This window comes from Pipistrellus hanaki (assembly GCF_964339955.1).
Source record: "Pipistrellus hanaki genome assembly, chromosome: 1".
Lineage (NCBI taxonomy): Eukaryota > Metazoa > Chordata > Mammalia > Chiroptera > Vespertilionidae > Pipistrellus > Pipistrellus hanaki.
Window position 1 is genome coordinate 2,858,346 of NC_140503.1, and position 26,601 is coordinate 2,884,946.

The 26,601-nt window shown below is 55.9% G+C and overlaps 1 long non-coding RNA gene across 1 annotated transcript; it reads left to right on the forward strand.

Annotated features, from left to right (window-relative positions):
• Positions 1–29: 29 nt before the first annotated feature.
• LOC311620106 lies at positions 30–26,390 on the forward strand. The gene is made up of 3 exons (XR_014794633.1): positions 30–111; positions 19,251–19,364; positions 26,088–26,390. It is a non-coding gene; the product is annotated as an uncharacterized lncRNA (long non-coding RNA).
• Positions 26,391–26,601: the final 211 nt, after the last annotated feature.

Sequence of the window (26,601 nt, forward strand, 5' to 3'; positions counted from 1 at the left end):
CGCCCCGCGCCGCCGCTCGCCGCGCTCCGCCGCGGGCAGCACCGAGTTTCGCGCAGCTGAGCCTCTCGTTGGTTTTATACCGAGCCGACGTCATCCTGGATTTGGTTCCCGGTAATATGCAGATGACAAACAGGCCAGACTTGGCCCTCGCCTTTCCTGGGGGGGAGGAGGGGGTCTGAAGGGGGGAGGGGCAGAGGTGCAGGGGGAGGGGGCGAGGGGGCCCGCGCAGAGATTGTGGATTGCAAATTAATGAAATTAACCTAATCTTTCCCATTCGGCCGCCCCGCCGCGGGCCGGGGAGCGGGGCGGGCGGCCTAATTGCCCCGTTAATCTCATTAATGCCGTCCTTCGGCCTCCGCGCCCCGCCGACCCTCCGCCCCACCTTTCCCCGCGGATAGGGTCCCATTATTGGTGCCATTTCCTCCACAAAAAGCTCACATTCATTGTGGCCCATTCTACTTTGGGGCAACTTTTCTTTTTTCCCCCCTTTCCAGTTTTGTTTTGTTTTTTGGAAAGTGTGAGGGGCAGCGTCCACCCCCAGTGGCACCGAAAGGTCCGCTCCGGGCCGCCCCGCGCGCTCCTGTCACCTCCGCTTTCTGTGTCTCTGGGGCGGGTTGGTTCCCTTTCGTTGTGGCGAAGGCCAAACTTCCTAAAGGCACAAGTGATGGAAGAGGTGCCCGTGCTTCTTTAAATATTTGTATGGGTGTATTTTATTTATTTATTTTTTGCAGTCACTTTGGGTCTGAAAACTCGCCCAGCAGCCGGTCCCCAGGCCTTGCCCGGCGGAGACAGAATCCGGCCGCTGGCCACGCGGCCGCCAGAAGCAGCGTTCCGAGCCCGTGTCCGGCTGTGTGCCGCGGGGGCACCTGGAGGTTTTGTGTTTTTCCTTTTTTTTTTTTATTTTGAAAATTAATTACATTTTGGAAACGGGTTGTCTTCTCTCCCAAACTTTCTGTTTCAATACGAAAACGGGCTTTGGGGATTCCCCCTTCCCCCCAACAATTGAGTCGCGCTTTTCCCCTCCGACTGGCCGGCTCCCGGCCTGGCCAGGCCTCCTCGCCGGCCCTCCAGGGGCAGCCCAGGCGGGCTCCGGCCTCCGCCGCCCGGCTCCGCTCGCCGCCGGCGGGATGTGCGGGGTCCTCCCCGCGATCCCCCGCGCGATCCTCCGCGGGACCCTCGCCGGCACTGCCCGCCCACCCGCCCGCCGGAGCCTCCGGGTCGCGTCCAGCCCACGACGGGCGCAGGCAGCTGAGCGCCCGGAGAAGGTAGGGACGGAGCGCGCGGAACGAAAGGAGCCCCCAGGCCCCGCGGGCCGCCGCCGGCTGCGCTCTCGGCCCTCCGGGCGGGCCGCTCCGGCCGCCGCGGGCAGGAAGGAGCAGCGGGGCCCGGGAGGGCGCAGGGGTTCCCGCAGCAGGGCAGCCGGGAACGCCGCCCCTGCCCCCGCGTCTCCGGGCTGAGGGGCCCGCGGGGCAGCCGGGGTCGCCGCACCGGCTGAGAACGCGGGCCGCCCCTGGGCGCTGGGCACGGGAACGGGCACTGTCCGCGGCGGCTCCCGGGGGGACGCCGAACCCGGGCGGCGCGCAGGAGCGGCCGGAACAGGGAAGCCGGCGGCGACGCTGCTCCGGGGCCTCCCCGCGCCGCGCGGAGCTCCGCGCCCTCCCCACCGGGGCCGGAGCGCCCACCGGGGCCGGAGCGCCCACCGGGGCCGGAGCCCGCGCTGCCGATCGGAGCGCCGGGCGGACGGAGAAGCGGCGGCGGCGGGGGAGCCGCGGGAGCCGGTCTCCGTGCGAGAGGCGACGGGACTTGCCATTGAAAGCCGCTCCGGAGGCAGCAGTGAGGCCCCTCCGGCGGGGCCAGTCCCGGGAAGCAGTGCAGCGCCTTCCCTCTCCTTCCCGCCGGCCGGGCCTGTCCGGGCTCTAGGAGGCTTCACCCCGCCTCTCCCGGTGCCAGCGCCGGGGACAGCGCGAGGCGGCGGCTTTGGGGCTCGGGCCCGGCGCGCGGCGGGGCGCGTGGGGGACCGTTCAGATCCCGGCCGAGCCGCCGGGGCAGAGGCCGCGGAAACGGGGCGAGGTCGTGCTGTCGGCGGCCTCTGTGCTCAGAGCGCAGACCTTGCTGCACCCGAGCCGCCTCCGCGGTTCTCCCCCTCCTTCCCCTGCGCCCGGAGCTCCTTCTAAGCATCAGCCTTAGCCTGGCCCGGCTCTCCTGCGGCCCCGCGGGCCCACTGACCCCGGAGAAAAGAGCACCGTGCGCGGCCACTTTGGCAAACCACCCCCTCCCTCTGGGCCCTGGGCTCCTAGGGGTAGAGCTGAGGTCTGCGCTCAGGCCTCTCACCAACCATTTAGAGTGGCTGCCCAATTGTTACCCCATTCCAGCTGAGGCTGGGTGGACTTGGGGGCTTTTTTTTTTAAGCTTTTCCTTGGGAAAAAGGAGTGTGCCTTCCCCACCCCTCACCCCTCCAAGGGTGCCAGCTGGGCCCGAGAAAAGGAAAATCCTTCCCAAGTCCTGCCCTCCCGCAGAGGGGCTTCCTGGGAGAGAGGGGTCACAGGGACCCCAGGCCCCCCAGCTCCCCACAGCGGGGTGCCCTTGGCGGTCTCTGTCTGCAGCGCTGGGCTGGGTCCGCAGGAAGGCAGGGGCAGGGAGGTGGCCGGGCCCTGCAGCTGCCTCCTCTGGCCGAGCCCACAAGTGTCCGCCCGCACCCAGCAGACAGCCAGCGGCCTCGCGACGGCCGCGCCATTGGAATGACAGCCGCGTCCACGCAGAGTGTGTGCGGCCCCGCAGGCCCCACTCAGCATGGGGGGACCCGAGCGCCTGGTAAACACGCCGCTGATTCCCCCCATTACCGCCCAAACACGATCTCACACAAGCAATCACCGCGCACAAGTCCATGGAAATGTGTTTGCCGAGGCGCCTGTCGCCGCGGTAATAGCCCTCATTTTTGAGACATTAAAGGGCGGATCAGCGGATTCCGCGCGCTTAAGGTGAACGCGCGGTACCCGCGTCCGTCTGTCCACCCGCAGTCATCGCTGACCGGGTTCCTCCCGCAGAGGACCTGCTTCTCCCGCGGAACGAACGCAGAGCCTGCCCCCGCGCCTCCTGTCCCAGCTGTTTCCACCCGCACACAAGCACCCGCCGCTTGTTACAAGCAAACAAACAAGCAAGTGAACAATAAAAGCCGTGGCCCCAGCGTCTCAGAATTACGGGAACGTGCTTTTCCTAATTCCTCAGCCTCCTGCCCGGTCTCAGAGCGGAGCGCATACATAGCTGGATGGTTTCGGGGGGCTCTTCTGTCCTGTGCAGAGAGGGGCCTGTCCTCTGGGCGCGGGGCCGTCTCCCAGGGCCAGCCGCAGCCGGTGGGCAGCACCAGACCCCCGTAGGTGTCACTGCGACTCCACTGTCTTTGGGCTTAAAAAAAACCAGTGCCTCAAACCTGCCTCAGGGCCCTGCCGCCCCCAGGGGACACCGCTGGTAGCCTGGGGTATTTGCCCCTGGGGGGTTAGGTGGGTGCGGTAGAGAAAGGCACAAGTGCCACCGAGCTGCCCTGCTCCCGGCAGGAGAGACCCTCTTTTCCCAACATCCCAGCTCTCGGCAACCTTCCCGATGAACGCACTGAGCCCCTGGGGACGAAATCATCGAGGTGTTAGGAAAACTCAGCATAACCCTGGGGGTAAAGGAGAGGGTGTCGAAAAATGACGCGTTCCCAAAGCCTCAGAAAAAAAAAAAAATAGCTTCCAGGGTTGCAGAAACCGGCGCTCCACAGCGGAGTTATTTACTCGTTTATTTCCAAAGCGGCTGCCTGTTGCTTTTGCAAATCGCGGAATGCAAATGCGGCTAATTGTCCTCGGCGGGCTTCCTCTTGAAGTGATTAGCGGAGTCAGTCATTTGAAAATTAGAGCGAACGCACCGCCGGTTCCCAAGCCCCTCGCTAATCGATATCAGCTTCTAAAGTTTTCATTCATGTAAACCTCATTAATGAAGATCTTTTATTTAAACGTCAGGGGGATTTGAAATTTAGAGTAAATTATGAAGCTTGTATGTCTAGCCAAGTCATGGGTCAAATGCATTTGTAAAAACTGCTAAAAGAGCATATGGTTTTGAATTTTTCTACAATGACTAGTGTTTAAATAAATTGCTTGTACTGCTTAACTTCATGTGTAATTTTGACAGAAATTGGCCTATAGCCTTTTGATATGTAAACATTTCAGCCTTTTATGCGGCATAAAAAAGACACGTGCTCTTTAGGGCCGGCTCAGGCGGTCACCCTGTAATTCAGAGGGCTGGCGCGTACCATTACATTCTTGCGAGATTTCAACTTTCAAGTGGCAGCCTCGGGGAGAGAGGAAAAAAAAAATAGAAAGAAAGAAAGAAAAGAAAGAGGATATTTCAAAAGCAATGTCCATTTGAGATGAAAAGCTGCAAATGAGGTGAGAATGTGCCACTTAGCTATCTGAAAGCAACGGGCAAACCATAGTTATTAGAGAACATTTTCTGTCATTTTTCTTTAAGCCAGCCCGTCCCTCGGAGGGGACACTTATGCAGGCCGGGGGCTGACTGGCAGCTCATTAAATGCTCGTCCCGATCCGTCTAACATACAAATAGGTGTTAAAACTCTGCGTCTCGCCTCAGGATGTTCCCTGGGAAATGGCTCCCTGTCATGGAACCCATTAAGATGCAAAAATCACTCCGTCTCAGGGGAGAGTCTTGGTGGGCGCGGAGTCACAGGACACAGTGGTGGGTCCCGGCCTGCGGGAGTTTTCTGGGTGGGAGGCTGTGGGTGGGAGGGTGGACGTCGGTGCAGGGTGCCATTTCAGACGGAAGGCCGGCCCGGCCGCCAGGGTTCCTGGAACACATCGGGATCCACAGGCGCCCCTTTGTGGCTCGTATCCGTCTCCCGCACATAAGCATGGGGATGTGGATTGGTCGGGCTCCTGGGGGGATTGGGAGCAAGCGCCCCCACGGTTGCTAGACGGAGCCACTGGACGTGGTGTGGCTGGGGCAGGGCGGGCACCCCTCCCCTCCAGGCTCGGCCCGCACGCTCTCCCGGAGACCGGCCGCTGCAGGGTGGAGGTGTTGGCGGGGAGCAGACGTCCTGGGCAATGGGCCCTCTCTTTGTGCACAGCGGAGTTTTCCGAACAAACAAAGGAGGTCCTCCTTATAAAAACCGAGCGGCGGAGGGAGGTGTAATTAAGAAGAAAGAGAGGAGGAGGCGTTTATTTGCGTTTCGTGTGCAGCATTCCGGCTCATGGCACTACGGTCAGCCAACGGGAGGACGTGTCCCTGACTTCGGGAAGCCCCCGACTTGGGGGCTGTTTTCTCTCTCTAAGCGGCCCGCGGCCCTGTCTCAGCCTTCTGTCCATCTTGATGTGGACAAGGGTCATTTTTTTCGTTAGCTATAGTTTTAAAGTTCTTAAACACATACACACACACACACACACACAGACACACACACACTTGACTTGTTAATGACATAGTCCTGGACCGCCCTAACCATTTTGGCTCAGTGGATAGAGGGTCGGCTTGCGGACTGAAAGGTCCCAGGTTCGATTCCGGTCAAGGGCATGTACCTTGGTTGTGGGCACATCCCCAGTAGAGAGTGTGCAGGAGGCAGCTGGTCGATGTATCTCTCTCATCGATATTTCTAACTCTCTGTCCCTCTCCCTCCCTCTCTGTAAAAATAAATAAATAAATAAATAAATAATCAATAAAATATATTTTTTTAAAAATAGTCCCAGACCTTTTAGCTTCTTCACTTCCAGGCATTTACCCCTGAAATGTGTCTGTGATCCCAGTTCGCTAAGCAAGATAGATATTTTGGGTAAAAGAGGGGCGCTCAGCCCTGAAAAGATAGTGTGGGAGGTTGGAGGTAGTGTTGTTTTGAAGTAATAATGCTATCGAAGAAAACGGAAAGTTATTGGAAAAGCCGCAGCGGTACAGTTCGGGGCTGGGAGGAGTGGGTGTGGTGGGGGTGCCAGTCTGTTCCACTTTCTCTCAGAGGGTGTGACAGCGGCGTGGGCTGCGGGCCGGCTCGGGTCTGCGTGTGAAATGGAGGCGAGGTCACGTTGGCTCTCTTTCCTCGTCCCGGGAGGGAACCAGCAAGCAGCTTGCTCCGAGCTCGCTGGTGGCAGTGGTTCTGACCAGTTTTCTGAACTAGAAGGGCAGTGCCAGGACCGTTAGCTCCTGTCTGCCTTTCCGGGAAGCAGCCAGACGCGCTGGCCCATGTGTCCGTGCAGCAGTCACGGCTTTTGCAGCCTGAGGGGTCCGGGGAATGGGGGCGGCTGTTCTTCCAGAGGCCACAGGGCTGTCACCTGTGCAGTGACAGCGGGCCTTGCCGTGAGCAGAGGAGGCGGAGCCTGTAGCAGCCTGGCTAGAGACGCCAGGCTAGTTCCCTGCGGTCCCTGATGGGAAAGGAGATTCCCGGGAGCCACCCAGACTTTCAGTGTGATTCTGGTTGGGGCTTTTCATGGCCTTTTCTCAGCCAGGAATACACTAACCCCCGACACACACACACACACACACACACACGCACACACACACACGCCCCCCCACTTATATACATACACACACCACACCACACACATGCACACACACACACACACGCCCCCCACTTATATACATATACACATACACCACACCACACATCACACACACACTCACACCACACATCACACACACACACACCCCACATACACACACACACATGCACACACCACACACACACACACACACACACACACACACACACACTTTGTTTTGCACTCCTGCCCATTCCTGGCCCTGTCCATCCCCACCAGCTCCCGGGCACCTCCGGCTGGAGTTGGTGTTTATTCTCTTGTTGGGGCGTCTGCCTCCCAGGGAGGAAGCCTCCTGGAGCTTGAACCCTGATGTGGATTGGGTTTCACTTAGCAGCCAGATTCCTCCTGCAGACCAGAAGGTCTAGGGTTTAAAATCGCAGGAGCCTCTCCCGCCGCGGGCCGGTAATTTATGTGAAACGGGGAAATTGTCTGCGCAGTAACGGCAGCCGGGGGAATTCGGCAGCGAGCAGCCAGGACAGTTGGACGGAAAAGAGGGCTCTGGCCCACAGGGTCCCCGCGGCTGTTAGCAGGCCCTGAAGAGCATTCTGCGCCCCCGTTCGCAGGCGTGCTCGGCGCTGCCAGCAGGTCACCGTGACATGTGACATGTGCCGGTGAACGGTGATGTCGGAGCCTGTCCTCCGGCTGTGACAGACTTGCTCCGGAGCACCAGCTCCTGCCGTGTCCGGATCGTGCAGGATCGCCGTGGACTGGAGACGGAACATACGTTTCTGATCACACTGTCCGCATTCTGATTTAGGCCTTGGCCACTCCCCTCCGCACCCCCCTCCCGCCCTCAGAAAGTAGCTTCCAAGTTAAACTAGAGCAGGGTGGTCAAGTGAATGTTTGACTTGAAGTAACTTTAAAAGAATGCGTTCGCTGTCCGGCCTTCGGCGCAGGCGGGCGGGCCGGTGGCGGTTCCCAGCTCCCTGACCCGGGAACCGGCCCTTCCGACGACGGGCACGCCGCCCGTGGGACAGGCGACCCTCCATTGGGTATTTCTCGCTCATGAAACTGGAGCCTCTGGGCAATCTTGCTGCTCGGCGCTCTGTGGGGCGGCCCCGTGTCTCCCCTGTGACCCGTTGTCTTCCCCGGGGTTCCCGCTCTAACTGAGGGCAGGCGCCCGCGCCCCGTTCTAACTGAGGCCGAACCGGCCCCGGGGCGGCTGACCAGGTCTGACCCAGGGCAGGCTATGTGCTTTGTTGTTCTAGAAAACGGGACGAATGGGCCGGGCGCCTGATCCTGAAGGTCCGGCCCGAGAGAGAGAGAGAACAGTGCCGCCTCTGTGCCCAGCTGTGCCCCTTGAGGGCGGGCGCCTGCGTCCCAATGCCTCTCTAGGTGGGGACACAGGACAGTGAGGACCCCCTCTGCCCAGCCCCCCCAGCAGAGGCTTGAACTTGATCTCAGCTCTGTGGAGCTCCAAAGCCAGCCCTTGCTATCATACTGTGTCAACGCTAGTCAAACAAGAGAGATGCCCAGTGCTCATGCTGGCAAGCCAGAGCCCTCTCTCCCTGGCACTGAGTACCTGCCCGCCTCCCTCCCCAAGTGTCCCCTGTCCCCGTCCCCCAGGACAGCCCTCCCCTGGGCCCTGGCCGGTCTCCACTCCTCCTCCACGGCCGCCCCTGCGGTCTGCAGGCCCACCCCTGGCTTCCCGGCCCTGCGTGGGCCTGTCCTCCCCCACCCTGAGGGGGTGCCAGAGGGCTGGCTGGGGTCTGGAGTCAGAGGTGTCGGACGGGACCACGGGCTCAGGCCCCAGGCGCAGCGGCTGTGCTGAGTGACCCTCTGGGTAAGCGGCTGCCCACGCCCTGCCTCCAGCGCTCTGGATCCCAGGCCTGAGCGCACTCCTGGGGAGCGTTAATGGAACCCAGTGGGTGCTCTCCTGGAGAAAAGAAAGGAGGAGAGGGTGAGACAGGCCATCCCAGACGCTGGCCGGTCCCCGTGCAGCCCCCGTTGGCCACAGGTGACACCTGCGGCCGCACCTGTGCACACAGGCGGGCGCTGCTGTCACCTCTGGGCCCGAGGACGGACACCCTCAGCGGAGCGCCCGCCGTCCCTGGGGGGCCCCCAGTGAGGAGCGTGAAGGCGTCCCAGGGGAGCCGCCTCTGCCCACCTGGGAAATGGGGAGCCATCCAGAGCAGCAGGCACCTGCCACGGAGCGTGGAGGCCCAGGCCCCGGGCAGAGCCTCCCGCACGCCCCTGCCTCCCAGGGTGCTTTCCCCTCGGGCTGGGAAGGGGAACCGGCCCGCCCTCCGGACCGGAGCGGTGACGGCCAAAGGCGGCCCTCCTCCGCCTGGCTGTGTGAAGACCACGGTCTGCCCGCCCTCCGCACTGACCGGGGGAGCCTTGCTCTGCGCAGCCGAAGGAGCAGTGGCCCGGGGGCACTGGGGCCCTGGCGGTGCGTCTCGTGTCTAGCGAGAGCCACGCCGAGCCGCCTGCCCTGTGGGTCCCAGAGCTCCCGGTTCCGTGGCTGCGGCCCCCCTGGGTGGGGCTCAGGGCTCCCAGGAGCGTACGAGCGGCCGGCCTGTCCGTGCTGGGCCCGGCCGTCGGCTCTAGGACATGGGATGTGGGCCCTCCTGGGGCCTGTGGTGAGGGTGGGAGGGGACGCTCATTCAGCAGCTGGGGTCCTACGGGTGCAGAGTCCCCGCACAGGAAAAGACTGGACCGTGAAGGGGCACACACACACACACACACACACACACACACACACCCCGCTCCCCGCCAGCAGTTTATCTGAGGACGGGAAGCCCAGCGCCTGGGCAGCTGGGACAGAGGCCGGGCTCTGCTCGCTCATCACGAGAGGCTCACCCTGTGGGGCTCCCAGGAGAAGGGTGCTTCCCTCAGGAACTGCAGCTTCACCGCCAGCTGGAAACAAAGGGGCTCAGGCAGACCCTGCACCCAGCTTTTCTGCTGGGACCGAGGGCCGAGCCCAGTGCCGGGCCCAGGCCTCAGGCTGGAGGGTGGGGCACCATAGCTGGGCCTCCGGGTAGCCTGGGGCCCACCAGATCCCCCGGGGTGCAGCCTGGCCTTCTGCTTCTTCAAACAGCAGCCACCCAGCTCTGCTGAGGCAGAAAGAGGGGGGCTTCCCCATGGTGACTCCCCACCACCCACCCACCCGCGGACCCGCTGGCCCGTGGCTTACCCGCTCTGCCCCGCACGTGTGATTCAGAGATGAGCCGACCACGTGAGGCCCCCCCCCCCCCCCCAGAAGCCCCTCCCGCCCTCCCTGTGCCCAGGCTGAGGGGGATGAGTGTGGTGTGGAGACACCGGATCGTTCGCGGTAGGTGCTCATCAAACAGGCCGCCGCCCACTCGTCACAGTGCCCACCGCCCCGGGCCCGGCGCAGCCTCACGGCACCGACCAGGAGAACCTCCACCACGTACTGCCCAGCGGCAATGGCCAGTGGCAGAATTCTGGCCTAGTGTGACGGTGTGTGTGTGTGTTCGCATGCACATGGCAGCGCTGACTGAGCCAGCATGTGGAAGGCAGTTAAGTGTTGTGTCCTGTTTGCGGGAGGAATAAAGACGCAAGAGAGAAAGACCCGGAACCCCTGTGTGGAATCAGCAGGTGCGATCCCCTCTGGGGCAGAGGGGCCGGTTAAAGGGGACGCAAGCCTTATCGCTCAGGCTTTGTGTCTGCACAGAGACCCGGCAGCTGTATTTACTGTGGAATTACATGTGCACCCGATGCCGGCATCTCCAGAACGCGAGTCTCTTTTCCCCTCCGCACAGACAGCTGTGGAGGGAAACGGCTCAAGGTCAGACAGTGACAGGCGATAAGCCCCGCCCCCACCCCCTCCTCACTTCCTCCGCCGACACCTCATCACAGGCAACCCGCAGCCTTGGCAATGAGGCCCCTTGCTAATGACTCCCTCCTGGTCAGCGGCTGGAGGGGAAGGGTCTGAGTGGTCAGCAGCTGGAGGGGGAGGGTCTGAGTGGTCAGCAGCTGGAGGGGGAGGGTCTGAGTGGACAGCAGCTGGAGGGGGAGGGTCTGAGTGGTCAGCAGCTGGAGGGGGAGGGTCTGAGTGGACAGCAGCTGGAGGGGGAGGTTCTGAGTGGTCAGCAGCTGGAGGGGGAGGGTCTGAGTGGTCAGCAGCTGGAGGGGGAGGGGTCTGAGTGGACAGCAGCTGGAGGGGGAGGGTCTGAGTGGACAGCAGCTGGAGGGGGAGGTTCTGAGTGGTCAGCAGCTGGAGGGGGAGGGTCTGAGTGGTCAGCAGCTGGAGGGGAAGGGTCTGAGTGGTCAGCAGCTGGAGGGGGAGGGTCTGAGTGGACAGCAGCTGGAGGGGGAGGGTCTGAGTGGACAGCAGCTGGAGGGGGAGGGTCTGAGTGGACAGCAGCTGGAGGGGGAGGGTCTGAGTGGACAGCAGCTGGAGGGGGAGGGTCTGAGTGGTCAGCAGCTGGAGGGGGAGGGTCTGAGTGGACAGCAGCTGGAGGGGGAGGGTCTGAGTGGTCAGCAGCTGGAGGGGGAGGGTCTGAGTGGACAGCAGCTGGAGGGGGAGGGTCTGAGTGGACAGCAGCTGGAGGGGGAGGGTCTGAGTGGACAGCAGCTGGAGGGGGAGGGTCTGAGTGGACAGCAGCTGGAGGGGGAGGGTCTGAGTGGACAGCAGCTGGAGGGGGAGGGTCTGAGTGGACAGCAGCTGGAGGGGGAGGGTCTGAGTGGACAGCAGCTGGAGGGGGAGGGTCTGAGTGGACAGCAGCTGGAGGGGGAGGGTCTGAGTGGACAGCAGCTGGAGGGGGAGGGTCTGAGTGGACAGCAGCTGGAGGGGGAGGGTCTGAGTGGACAGCAGCTGGAGGGGGAGGGTCTGAGTGGACAGCAGCTGGAGGGGGAGGGTCTGAGTGGACAGCAGCTGGAGGGGGAGGGTCTGAGTGGACAGCAGCTGGAGGGGGAGGGTCTGAGTGGACAGCAGCTGGAGGGGGAGGGGCATGATGGGAGTTCTTGGGCCACGGGGATGTCCTCCCGTGTGGACACTGTGGCTTCCTGTCGGCGTGCTCACACGTCCTGCTCGGCCTCTGGTGAGCCTGCGGGCCTCCCCGGCTGCCATGCCCCGTGGTGAAGGCTTGGACCCACCACTCTATGAGTCAGGCCTGAGCTCCAGGCCAACTCCACCAGCAGCGCTGCTCTGCCGGGGTGACAGAGCAAGGTGTTGCCCCCCCCCTCAACCCCCCCCCAGGATTCGTCCGTGTCAGACTGCACGTTGGGACTGCTGTCCGCGGCAAGAACCCCGCACACAGAAGGGCTTCAGCCAACGGCACCTTCTCGGGGCTGGGGGAGGGGCGGGGAGGGGAGGACAAGACACCTGCACACACACCCCCCCTCCCCTCCAGGCCGGCTGGCACTGACTGAGGCCGCAGAGGCACCCTGGGGCTCAGATTTAGCGTTTTCCTGGCTCAAATCACTCCTACCTCAAGTCATTGTGTGGCTACTCCAGTTGACTCAGAGTTAGCCAAGGTCTCTGCAAGGAAAGAGATAAGGGGTTCCTGATAGGGGGTTCCTTATCTGGGATGTGTGAAAGCCCTTTAGTGGCCTTATCACCCCCATTTGCACACGGGAAAAGGAAGTCCGAAAGGTGCAGCCAGCACCTGGCTGGGAGGAGGCAGCAGAGTGTTAGCACCACAGGGAAGGCCGGGCCTGGTGGACTGGAGAAACACGGGGGCACGGAGGCTCTCCTCTCTGCAGGGGCCTGGGCGTGCGTGCCGACCGCGCTGGCCCTCAGTGTCTGCCTCAGTAAGCTGGCGTTGATTGCAGTGCAGTCCACATAAGTTGCTGTGAGGATTAAAGGAGTTCGTTTTGGCCCTAACCTGTTTGGCTCAGTGGATAGAGCGTCGGCCTGCAGACAGAAAGGTCCCAGGTTCGATTCCGGTCAGGGGCGTGTGCCTTGGTTGCGGGCTTGATTCTCGGTAGGGGATGTGCAGGAGGCAGACAATCAATGATTCTATCTCATCATTGATGTTTCTCCCCCCCCCCCGCCCCTGAAATCAATAAAGACATATTTAAGAAAAGAAAAAGGAGTTCATTTTGAATGGCGTTAGCCAGCATGCAGGCCCAGAGGATGAGGCTGCATGGAAACACTGGGCCCGATGCACAGAACTGGGACTCTGACATCGGAGGAAAACAATGTAGGTTGCTTGTATTTTTTTCCTTTTAAATAACAGCACAAGGGAGAGATGCAGGGTGGGGCAAAACTCGGTTTACAGTTGTGACTGCAAGAAACACAGAGTTTATTGTTGCATTATTATTTATTAATCATCGTATTTTTTTTCCATCCGAACCACTGTGAACCTACCCCGTATGATAAAAAATCACTGTGGCTGCATAAGCCTGAAGGCCTCGTCACGTGAGCACGGAGGGGCTGAGTAGCCCACGTAGACACAGACCACGTGAGGTCTCCGTGGGGTGCTTGGCAGACGCCAGGGTAGAGTAAGTAAGAGATGGTGGCCCGGCCGGCGTGGCTCAGTGGTTGAACCAGCCCAGGTTGTGGGCTCGATCCCCAGTGTGGGGCGGGCAGGAGGCGGCCGGTCAGTGATTCTCTCTCATCACTGATGTCTCTCTCCGTCTCCTCCTCTGAAATCAGTATACATCTAGAGAGGGATGGTGAGCGAGTGGAACCAGGCTTGGAGCCAGGCACCCCGATCCTGAGCGGACGTGGGTAGCTGTCTGGCTGCCTTCTCGACCCTCAGCTCCCCCAGGCGAGGCTGAGACTGGCTGACAGGAGGGCTGGCAGCGCCGAGCGAACTGCCCTGGGGTGGGTGGGTGGGTGGGTGCGATATTAGGGAACTCCGTCCCCGTCCTTCCTCTTCGCTGTACTTGGGACAAGGCCAGTTTGGGGAGCGGTGGGGCTGTTCACAGGCAGGGTGTGGCCGAATCCCGCTGCCTCGGTGCCTGGAAGAGGGCTGCGTCTCTCTGGGGCTGGCAGGCAGACAGATGGACAGACAGACGGGCCACATGCTCCGAGCACAGCCGCTCCAGCAATGGGAGAACGTGCTGGAAATACTGGTTTTTCCTTGGGCTGAGGACTGTTAAGATTTGCCCTCTGTTTCTGTGGGGTCCCTGTTCTGGACGTCCCATGTACATGGAACCTACCACCCATGACCTCTCATGGCTGGCTTCTCTCCTGTGTTGAGGCCCCCCCGCCCACGCCCTCGCAGGGGTCCGTGCTTCAGTCCCTTTCAGGCGAGTGACTCTCCGTCGTGTGGACAGACCCCGTTCCATATGTCCGTTCATCCGTCCGCGGGCACGTGGGCATTGTTAGGCTGCTGTACACATGCTGCCCTGGACATGGGGTACAGGTGTGTGTGTGTGGACGTAAGTTTTCATTCCTAGGAGTGGAACTGGTGGGTCCGCTGGCAGCTCCGTCTTTAACCACGTAGGTACGTGCCGGGCCGTTCCCAAGAGGGCCACGCGGTGCTGCACACCCACCAGCGGCCTCGAGGGTCCCCGTTCCCCCACGTCCTTCCCAACACCCACCGTGTCCGCCGTGCTCACTGCCGCCAGCCTCGAGGCACGAAGTGGCATCTGGTTACGTTTGGGTTTGGGCTTTCCTAACGGCTAAGGATGGTCAGTGGGCGTTTTAACGTACTTACTGGTCATTTGTGTGGCTCCTCTGGAAAAATACCTGTTCAAATCCTTCGCCCACTTTCTAACGGGGCTGTTCTCTGTCTGCTGTTGAATTGTAGGGATTCTCTGTGTATTCTGGGTGCAGGTCCCTGTCAGAGCGTAAAAACACGCCTCTCTCCTGTGGGTTCTTCTTTGGAGAAGGCCTCAGCATTGTGTGTTTCCTCGCTACCTGTGTTTACCAGTTTCCAAACGAGGACGCTGGTTCTCTAGTACCGTGGTCGGCGAACTGCGGCTCTCGAGCCACAGGCGGCTCTTTGGCCCCGTGAGTGTGGCTCTTCCACAAAACACCACAGCCTGGGCGGGTCTCTTTTGAAGAAGTGGCGTTAGAAGAAGTTTAAGTTTAAAAAATGTGGCTCTCCAAAGAAATTTCAGTCGTTGTGCTGTTGATATTTGGCTCTGTTGACTAATGCGTTCACTGACCACTGCTCTAGTATTATATATTTCTGAGGGACCCCATGAGTTAATTATAGTCTTTCCTTATGTTTTGTCTCCTGGGTATCAGAGCTCATGCGTCTGAGTTTCTTTTGTATGTTTCAGCACACCGAGACCCGTTTTCTCTTCATGCTCCCATCCCCCATCTTTGGCGGGAGGGAACCTCGGCCAGGGAGTCTCCTATGACAAGAGGTTCCAGAATCATCTCGTCCGCTTCCTGTCCGAGGCCTGGAGCCAGTGCCCCTTGGTTTCTGTGCGGGAGAAGCGGTGTTTGGAGGCCTCACTCTGCTTCCCGGGAGCGGGCGTCCGTGCTGGTTGCCTGCAGTTTCTAGACCGTCCCCGCAGGCCTGGAGCAAGCAGAGTTAAAACCTACACCTTTCTGAGAGAGAACATAGGCCACCAGCGTGTACGGGTGCTTCTGATCCTAATCCAGGCTGCATGTCATCCTCTGAGATTAGATGTCTGTCTCCCTTTTCCTGAACCAAACACCCGGGCCCCATGGACAAATGGGGAGAGAGCCAAGACAAGCTGGTAGGTGCGGTGCAACAGAAAGAGCTGCCGGGTCCTGAGGGGCTCTCGGCGCCAGCCCCATCCGTCCCCCAGCCGGCCCAGCACGTAGAACCCGGCACAGGGCGGCGAGGGGGCCGCCAGGCAGTGCCCTCACCGAACTGCGTTCCCCGGAGGAGCCGGTCTTGAAGGGAAGTCAGTCTGAGGGACTTGGCTCAGGGTCTCAGCTCTGGGGCCGGGGGATCTCCCTCTAGACCAGCGGTCGCCAACCGTCCGGACCTCACGGAGCACCGGTGGCCCGGGGCCCGCCGGCTGGCACCACCGCTCTGGACCGTGGGTGAGGGCTGGGCGGCCCCAGGCTCCAGCGGGCACGCCAGCCGCTGATTCCTTCCGAAGCCCTCACTCCACATCGAAAAGATGTTTTTGGGGAAATGTGAATGCAGGATACTTATCAGGTTATAGTATTTACTTATTCTGTTCATCCTCACCCGAGGACATTTTCCCATTGATTATTTAGAGAGAGTGGGAGGGAGAGGGAGAGACAGAGAGAAGCATCCATGTGAGAGAGGCACACCGATGGGTGGCCTCCTGCACACACCCTGCTCAGGGCCAGGGAACCTGCAACCAAGGTTATGTGCTCTTGACCGGAATCCAACCTGGGACCCTTCAGTCTGTGGGCTGATGCTCTAGCCACGGAGCCAAACCAGCTAGGGCAGGTTATAGTATTTTTAAAATAGTCACTTCCCTGAATTTCCTCATTGTAATGGTTACGTAAGAGAATGACCTTGTGAAAAGAAAAAGAAAAAAGAAAGAAAGAAAAAGAGAAAATGACCTGTTGAGAAATACCTGCTGAAATCCAAAGGCCACCCTCTCTGCAGCTCACTCTGCAACGGTTAAGCACATGATGGCAGCAGGTGGGACAGTCATGTAACCGCTTTGCTGTGTGCTGCCCTCTGTGCCCATCTCCGAGTACCTCACACACACGCACATGTGCACACAGATTGTCCACACCAAGCACACACTGCCTCCCGCCCGGTCTGAGGGCTTTTCCCAGACACCTGCCTGGAACGGTTTCTGCCTCACCTTCCGGCTGTAGCGCCTGAGCCCCACGTGGGAGGCACCTCCAGGGTAATTATTGGCCAACAACATTCACCCTGAACACAAAGGCACGGCTCTGGGGCTTGGGGAGGCTGAGGCGGAACAATCCCAGTGGGTGGGAGAGAGAAGAACCGGGACCAGAGAATGAAGAGCGTGAGCTCAGGCCGACAGGCCCAGGAGCCACCCTGTTTCCAGACGCTCGTGGCACGGGCCACAGGGCGGCCGTACCGTCTCCAGGGGCCACAGTGAAGGGCAGAGGGACAGAGGAGCTTCATTCTGATACTGAATTTGATTTACCCTACTATATCCCAAAGAGGTCACGTCAACGTGTACTCAATATAAAAATCCTCACTGAGATATATTTCATTCTTTTTTTATTTTAACTATATCGTAGGAATCTGGGATGTATTTTACCTTTATGCACCTCTTACCCTGTATCAGCCATACTTTTAAAAAATATATTTTTTATTGATGTCAGAGAGGAAGGGAGAGGGAGAGATAGAAACATCCATGATGAAAGAGAATCGTTGATGGGTTGCCTCCTGCACGCCTCCCGCTGGGGATCAATCCCATAATCCAGGCATGTGCTCCTGACCGGAATCAAACCCGGCACCCTTCCGTCCCCAGGCCGAGGCTGGATCCTGTGTGGGGCAGATCAGCCAAACTTCAGTTCTCAGGAGCCACCCTTTGTGGGTGCCACGGCACAGAATAGCACGGGGTCAGACCACGAACCTGGAAGTGGTGGGTTCAAACCCCGGCCCTGCCCCTTTTCAGTTCTGTGAGCTTCCAGCAATCAGTGTAATCTCTTTAAGCCTTAAGGCTCCTAAAGGAAGGTGGAACTGCCCTGGGAACCTCTCTCTGTGTTGAAGATTACAGCTCAGGATCTGTGCAAAGCTCTTTATGGAGCGCTGATTCACTCACCCATCCATCAACGCCCCCTTCAACCAATGCCTGCCATGCTAGTGCAATCACACCGCCACGCGAGCGAGCGAGCGAGCGTAGCACGAGGGGTGATCGGGGAAATGCATCGGGCAGACGCTGGCAGGAGCAGCACGCTGAGGCCGCCCGGAGATGGTGAGGACTCCTGGCTCAGAGGCGTGCCTTTCCGAGCGCTGGGGTCCCAGTGGTTTCCCACAGTCCTCCACCCACGCGGCGGCTGCACCAGGAGCTGTGCCTCGGGGGACGGTGCCCAGGCCAGCACCGAGGAGCTGGAGAGTGAGCCAGGCAAGGCGCTGGGATGTGGGGAGGCGGGAAAGGGCCATGAGGCACCCTAAGACTTGGGGGGGAGGGGCAGGGACCTGGGACAAGGCCACAGGAGGCAGATGGGAGGCCGTGCACAGTGTCAGGCCATGGTGTGGACCAGTGACCGGGATGGGCGGGCCGCGTCTTGCACAAGTAGGAGTAAAGGAGAGGCTCTAGTCTGTGGCTTAGGGAGAATAAAACTGGCTACGTTGTTGTTGTTTTTTTAAAAAAAAGAGTAAAGGAGAGGCCTAGCTGGTGTGGCTCAGTGGATAGAGCATCGGCCTATGGACTGAAGGGTCGCGGGTTCGGTTCTGGTCAGGGCACATGCCTGGGTTACAGGCTCTATCCCCAGTGTGGGGCGTACAGGAGGCAGCTGATCCATGATTCTCTCTCACTGTTGACCTTTCTCTCTCTCCCTCTCTGAAATCAATAAAATTATTTTTTTTAAAAAAAGAGTAAAGGAGAGGCAGATGGTGTTTCTGAGAGGTCACATTTGAGAAGAGAAGAGGGCCAGGGGCTGGGCCTGGGCAAGGCTGGGGCGGGGGGGGGGGGGGGGGGGCCTGGCGGTGGAGCAGGAAGTGCCTGGAAGGGCGGGAGGTGTGAGGGAGGTGGGTGGTCGTCAGGGGCATTAGGAAGGAGGCCATGGGGAGGGCGGGCCTGGCTGGGGAAGATGCTGAGGATCAAAGAGAAATCGCCCTGGGTCCCGGCTGGGGCCCCAGAACCAGAGCGGATCCCTCTCCCCCTGGAAGCCAGCAGCCCTGGGGGCGGACTGGGACCCAGGACCCAGGTGCTGGACTGTGGCTTAGGGAGGAGGAAGAGGATTAACAACATTCCTCTAACCAGCCTGGTCTCTGGGCCTTTCCACTCGCCTTCTGGCCCGTCACCGAGAGGCCCAGCTCCTGTCTGTGCAGCTGCCCCCTTCGCAGCGACAGGTCCCATCAACCCCACCCGCCCCGGGAAAGGCCAGTCCTGACCCTACTCCTGCACCTCCTCTTCCCGTCCTCTCTCCCCCTACTCCAACCGCACCCGGTTCTAGGCCACCCCTCCCGCCCTGGAATCACACCATTGTCTTCCGATTGTCTGTTTCCTCCTCTAGAACGTCATGTGCTCCTTAATAGCAGGGATCAGAGAGATGGTTGTTGTCTGGATGAATGGATGGGCGGATGGAGGGACAAATAAATGTAGTGATTCTTTTCTTTCTTTCTTTCTTTTTTTAATATATTTTATTGATTTTTTTTTTTTTTTTTTTTTTTTACAGAGGGTGAGAAACATCGATCAGCTGCCTCCCGCACACTCCCTACTGGGGATGTGCCCGCAACCAAGGTACATGTCCTTGACCAGAATCGAACCTGGGACTCTTTAGTCCGAAGGCCAGTGCTCCATCCACTGAGCCAAACCGGTTAGGGCTGTAGTGACTCTTCCAGTGTGCTTAACACTAGAATGGGTGGAGAGGCTGCACATGATCTGAATGGAAGGTGGGCGTGTTTGATGTAGTCCTTAGTTCAGAAATATTTCAGAGCTGAACTTCATCCCAGTGACTGACGGTGCCATTGCATGGGGAAGTGAGAGAGGAGGAGAGGGGACCCTAAAACAGGAAAAGAGGCCGCAGGACCCTACTCCGGCTACATGATGGTTGGTTGGAACTATGTGATCTTTGAACATTTTTTTGAATTAGTTGTCTGCTTTGGAAAACCTCTACAGATTTCAAATAATTTATTTATTTATTTATTCACTTATTTACTTATTTATTTGTGGCTAATTCTCACCTGAGGATATTTTCCCATTGCTTTTTAGAAAGAGCCGGAGAGGGGAAGACGGAAAAACATCGATGTGAGAGACACACAATCAATCGGTTGCCTCCTGCAGGAGCCCGACCAGGGCCTGGGCCAGGAGGAGCCTGCTACCAAGGTACATGCCATTGGCTGGAATCGAACCCGGGATCCTTTAGTCTGTAGTGGACACTTTATCCATTGAGCCAGATGGGCTAGGGCTAAATTAACACATTTACATGTCTGGCAGCACCAGGCCTGCATCTCTACGGGACAAAAACTGGTGGGAGTGTTTGCCCCCATGTAACCTGGCCTCTGCCACCTGGTCCCTCTACAACACCCATCCCCACCCGCACCCTTCATCCCTGACCCAGCCTCCTCCGCCTGAGCTTACTGCTCGTGGTCCAACACTCAGAAGGATCATCTGCAGTGGTGGCTCTGGTTCAGAATATGAGGACTCCCTTGTAAATAAGTTCCCCTTGGAAATTAGGGCACTCTTAAGGGTAAATAGATAATCAAGCAATAAAATAAACAAGTAAGCAAGCAATTAAATAAGCCAATAAATAGAATCATAGAACTAATACTTCCTCACGCCAGGAACTCGGGGAACACAGAGAAGTAATGGAAGATGGTAAATATCACCCACACACCCGACCTGTGTGAACAGCACTGTTTATTTGAGTGGATGTGAGGACTCCTAAAAAATCTCCATGGTCCTCATAAGTAGTTTTACATGTGGTAGATATTGGTTGGGCAAAATAAGATGTAATTATTGGGGGGAAAAAACACTATGAAGGACCACGAATGAAGAAATGTGAACTCCCTTCAACACATCTGTTACCCACAGCCATTGGGAAAATAGTCATACATGCACATGGACATATGTTACAGGCCCACCCAGTAGACACTCCTTGGTGCCCACTTGGAGGTTCAGATGATTGACTTATCTTTGTGGGCCCATAACTTATGCTAAGAAAATACACTGAGGGGCCAGATTATTATGATCTCTAAAGGCATAATAATCTGGCCACTCTGTGTGTGTATGTATGTGTATATATGTGTGTGTATATATATGTATATTTTAGAGGCCTGGTACATGAATTCGTGCAGAGATAGGGTCAGGCCAGCCTGGCCAGGAGGAGGGGACATGGGCGGTTGACCAGCCTGCCTGCTGGTCGAACTCCTGGTAGAGGGGACAATTTGCCTTTTATTATATAGGACACACACTGAGTGGCCAGATTATTATGTGTTCAGAGATCATCATAACCTGGCCACTTCGTGTAGAGTAAAGACTGCAGAGTAAGCCAGTTTGGGGCGCTAGGTACCCTAAGGCAGTGGTCTCCAACCTTTTGGACCTCATGGACCTCCAGTTGTCCACGGACCACCAGTTGGTGACCGCTGCTCTAAGGCTCTCTTATCACCATCAGATCCTGGTGCTCTGACAGCAGACATACATTTTAATGTATTAATGGGATTATTGGAAATAACGGCACTCTTAAGGGTAAATAGATAAGCAAGCAATTAAATAAACAAACAAATAAATACCTCAGAGTTGACACCAAAGCAAGGAGTGGTAGACAGTGAGGGAATAAATGAAGTGCTAACTAACTATAGGATTGTCCTGAGATCACAGGCTGTGTCAGGACCACCAATGGGAAACTAAGTTCTGGGTTCTTAGAAAGGAGGGGAGCTGAAGCTGAGACAGCTGCTTTGGCTCCGGATTCTCTAAAAAACAGACAAGTAAAGAAAATATAAGCACTGAAAAAGTACACATTTAAATGATGTCAGCAAGGTCCAGTTATTTCAGGAACCACAATAAATATAAGTGGACTAAACCTATCAATTAAAAGACAAAGATGGTCGGCTTAGCTTTTTAAAAATTGTGACATAAGACACAGTTGAAGCTAAAATACAGACAGTTTTTGAGAAAAAGAAAGATAAGGACTATACCAGACAAATAATAACGTAAAGACATAGAGGAGTTGAGCTATGATTTAATGGAGATAAATCATAGCTCAACTATGATTGTGTGTGTGTGTGTATGTATGTATGTATATATATATATATATATATATATATATATATATATATATATATATATATATCTTCAAACAAGTAATGCTTATTTGTCTCAGGGAATGTGGAAACTTATGCTTTAAGATTTCTTACCATTTTTTTTTTAATATATTTTATTGATTTTGTACAGAGAGGAAGGGAGAGAGATAGAGTGTTAGAAACATCGATGAGAGAGAGTCATCGATCAGCTGCCTCTTGCACACCCCCTACTGGGGATATGCCCGCAACCAAGGTACATGCCCTTGACCGGAATCGAACCCGGGTCCCTTCAGTCCCCAAGCCGACGCTCTATCCATTGAGCCAAACCGGTCTCGGCAAGATTTCTTACCATTTTTAAAAATTGATTTCTAACTTAATTGTATTGTGGTCAGAAAACATGGTTGAAATATATACACTTTATTTAGCTACAATACAAATCATTTGTCATGATACTGAAAATCATTATCACACAGATATCCTAATCCTCTGATAACAAGGAAATTAAGAAAGTAGAATCAGATAATGCAAAGATAAATTTCAGTAATCTTCTATGTTTTAAATTTAAGCACATACTTTATTTTTAAATATTTTTTATTGATTTCAGAGAGGGAGAAAGAGATAGAAACCTTGAGGATGAGAGAGAATCGTTGATCGGCTGCCTCCTCCACACCCCACACTAGGGACCGAGCCCAAAACCTGGGCATGTGCCCTGCTGGGAATAGAGCCATGACGTCCTGGTTCATAGGTCAACACTCAGCCACTGAGCCATGCTGGCAGGGCTAAAAGCACACTTTAAAAAAACACAGGAATAAAATAAAAACAATATAAATATAAAAATAATTAGAAGTAAATGATAGTGAAGATATTACATATCACGTCACTACTTGTATTCAGCAAAAGTGGTACTTTAAGGAGAAACCCGTAGCCTTAAATATTATCTTAGAATAAAGAAAAACTGAAAATGTATAAACTAAAAGGAACAACAGAACCCCTCCCCCAAAAAGGTAGAAAGAAGAATACAGTAAAGATAAGAACAGAAATTAAGGAAATAAGGAAAAATAGAGCAGATTGACTAGGTTACATGTTGGTTATTTGAAAAGATTAGTAAAAAAGACTTCTATTAAGAGTGATTGAAAAAGAAAGCACCCAGAAAAAAAAATATTAAGATCAAAACCATAGCAACAGCAAGGATTTAATAGAATTTTATAAAAACCTCGATGCCACATCCTTGCTGGCTTGGCCTTCCTACTAACGGGTCCTGGGCTCGATTCCAGTCAAGGGCACATGCCTGGGTTGTGGGCTCGATCCCCAGTCGGGGACGTGCAGGTGACAGCTAATCAATGATTCTCTCTCATCATTGATCTTTCTCTTTCTCTCTCCCTCTTCCTTCCTGTCTGAAATCAATAAAATTTGATATATTGATCAAATAAATGCCAAAATTTGAATTATTAAATAGTAAAACTTTTAGAAAAAAATACACTTACATAATTGATTCAGAAAGAATTAAGAAGTTCAATTTTTTTGTATAACTGTTTATAAAATGAGTAAGAGGCTCACAATTTTCCTACAGGAAATAATAGTTACAGGTCTCTGATTTTTAAAAAAAACAAACAAACAGGGGAGTTTAGCCAAGCTTCCAAGATCACTTCCAGAGATTAGTTAACAAAGAGCCTAACTCATTCTGTGATGGTAAAATAACCTCGATATCAAAACCATCCAGGGACCGTATGATAAAAGAATATTGCAGGGAAATATCCTTGATTAACATAAATGAAAAAGTCCTGTCCACTATATTATCAAACTTAATCTGACAATATATAGAAAAGATCATGAATGAGAGCCAAGTTGTGTGTGCAAAGGTGATTTAATTTTTTTTTTTGGGGGGGGGTCTATAAATATTTACTGCCTTAAGAAATTGATGTCCACAAATCAGACCAAAATGTGTAGAAATAAGAATCTGGAGAATCTGACCCCTCTTCATAATCACTCAAACAATCACAGAAACATTTACTGAAACAGAGAAATGGAAAATGGCTTCTTTGACAGCCTACCAGTAACTACCTAACTATTAATCTTAACAGTGATACGTTAACCTTTTCCTTAGAAAATAGAGATAGGAGAAGAGTGCCTTCTATCACCACTATTGCCCTTGAGGTCCCAACCAGTGCAATGAGGTAAGAAAAAGATGCAAAAGATATAATAATCGTTCTGATTGTCTACGTAGCAGATACAGAGCAATCTACAAATTGGTAAGATTAATTCGAGCCTAGCAAAGTGCCTAGATCATAGACAATAGTAAAAAATTAATTGTATTTCTGTGCAACAGTAATTAGAAAATGTACTTTCAAAAATGATACCACTTATTCCATTAAGAGAATTTGATGTTTTTGTATTTTTTTCTTTATTTTTATTGTTGATACTATTGCAGATGTCCCCATCCCACTCCTTTGCCCCCTCCACCCAGCTCCCACCCTTTCTTTCCTTCCCTTTTAAAAAAATATATTTTATTGATTTTTTACAGAGAGAAAAGAAGAGGAGTAGAGAGTTGAAACCATCGATGAGAGAGAATCATCTATCAGCTGCCTCCTGCACACCTCCAACTGGGGATGTGCCTGCAACCCAGGTACATGCCCTTGACCGGAACAGAACCTGTAAACTTGCAGTCCGCAGGCTGACGCTCTATCCACTGAGCCAAACAGTTAGGGCCCACCCTCCTGTCTGTTGGCCATCACCACCCTGTTGTCTGTATCCATTGATATAATAACACACACACACACACACACACACACACACACACAGAGGTATGAGTCATCTGACGATCTTTTTACTGTGGAAGACTTTGATAGAGAAAATTACATCATGTCAGAGAAAACCATTAAGGGAGTCATAAATAAAAGGAGAAATCCTTCTTATTTTATAGCTCGGATGGCCTGAAATGTTGAAACTCTCAAATGTCCCCAAATTGAGCCACAGACTTAATTCAATTCCAGTCAAAAGCCCCACTGGACTTTCTGGGACCCGAGCAAGCTGATTGCTGTGGCAGCCATAGGGGGATCTGAGCGGAGGGCCACACGCCCAGCCCGGAAGGGCCCTGTGCTGGGGCAGAGACGCCGTCAGACACAGGAGCCCCGGAGCAGACCGCAGGGCGGCCGTGGTGGCCGCAGTGGCATGGAGCCAGAGGAGGACCTGGGTGCGGGCTGGGCCACGGCTCACAAAGCAAATGGGTCCCCGCCCGACCTCTCGCCTGCACAGCGGGACCCAGAGTCCAGTGTGCCGACAGCAGGCAGGTCTGGGCAGCCGCGGAGGGCGTGCTGGGGACCGCCATGAGGGCCTTTCCACACCCGGCTCGGCGAGGACCGTCAGAAAAGACAGCAAGTAAAATGAAAAAAGCACAAAACAACACAGAACTGTCCAAATGGACCTTCAGCACACTTCAGCCGGCTGTCCTGGCTCGGTCAGTTGGTGGTCGAGCGTCAACCTATGAACCAGGAGGTCACGGTTCGATTCCCGGGCAGGCATGTGCCGGGGTTGCTGGCTCGATTTCCAGTGTGGGCTGTGCAGGAGGCAGCCGATCCGTGCTTCTCCCTCATCATAGATGTTTCTCTCTCTCTCTTCTCTCTTCTCTCTCTCCCTCTCCCTCCCTCCCTCCCTCCCTCCCTCCCTCCCTCCTCCCTCCCTCCTTCCCTCCCTCCCTCCCTCTCTGACATCAATAAAAATATATTTAAGAACAAAACAAAACTGCAAACTGGGACAAGACAATGCAACGCCCTCACAGACCAAGGACTAATCCAGGTGGGAACAGTGCCTGTGGCCGGCTGAGCCGCAGACCACCTCCGGGGACAGTTTAGCATTAGAATGGGACACACACACACACACACACACACACACACACACACAGAAGCAGGGCTGTCTCACACCTTGTGGTGTCTCCGCCTTACAGTGTCTCTGAGTTTTGTGCTGGGAGGAAGCCAAGGAAACACGCGTGACGAGAGTCCCCTTCCTGGAAGAAATGGGGCACTACTGGGGCGGGTGCTGTGAGCGGGAGGGGGTGGGGGAGGGGAGGGGGGAGGGGAGGGGGGCAGCTACTCAGCTGGCCCCGGGCGCAGAGAACTGGAGATAAGGAAAACTTGTAAAGAGGGAAACAAAAATTCTCTTTTTATCATTATCTCCAAATAATCCTTAAATTAAGGGGATTAACATATGGGCAAAGGGTTTAGAAAACAAAGTGTTTTATCAGTGATGGGGTGGGGCCATTCCCTGCTTCCAAAGAGGAGGAACTGGGCTGCAAAGACATAAGTTAGAGGTCAAATGGGCACCCTGACCTCTGTGGCAGCTCCCGGCAGTGCCTGCCCATGAACGAGATGGCCAGACACCTGGGCGGGGAGCCCTGGGACAGCAGGGGAGTCTGGGCAGCTGGGAGCACTGACTTCAGGCCTGTCCTGTAAAAACGGGGCAGTAACACCCTCTGCCCGGGAGGTGTGGCCTGTGCCATTTGGGGAGCCTGGAGCCTGGCACACAGTAGGTGAGCCTAGCACACAGTAGGAGCTCAGCCACATTCGGGAGCTCTGTCTGCCTTGGGAAACCCAACAATACTTCCTTGCTGAGGTTCAACTCCTCCCTCCTCCCCCTGCTTCTCTCCTCCTCCCCAATTCCCGCCTTCCCTTCCCATCCACATTTAACTCGTGAAGCGCCACTCCCCCCGCGTGCTGGCGGCCGGAGACCCGGGTGAGGCTGCCAGAGGCTGTGTGTGTGTCTTCAGAAGCGTTTCTCGCACGTATTTACCGGTCTGTACTCCGTGTTCCCTCAGGAATGCCTTCTCGTCAGCCAGCGGTCTGTGGTGCTGTCCGGGGCAGAGTAAACCATTTCTGTCCCCGTCACGGGGAGTGTCAGGAGCTGTGAAAGCCATTCCAGGGACAGCAGTTTTCCCAAGTCCCGTCGTGGCGCCGTTCTTTTCCCATCGTCAGAGCCGAGGGTTCTGAAGATTGGCGTGATCAGAGAGGCAATCTGCCGCCTCCTGCACCACCCCTGCGGGGGACCAAGCCCACAGCCGGGCATGTGCCCTTGACCGGGAACGGAACAATGACCTTCTGGTTCATAGGTCAACGCTCAACCAGGGAGCCACGCCGGCCGCCCCCCAGAAGGTGTAAGTGTGACAGCGATGTTGCCCTGCCCCAGCACCCCCTCTCCATACCTCCCCTCCCCCCAGATCGCTCCTCCACAGACCCTCTCCGCCAGCCCTGCTCAGCTCCCCGCGCTGAGCTGCCTGCCCCCCTGTGACCGGGCCGTGTCCATCTCTCGCCTCCGACACGGCCACCGCCCGT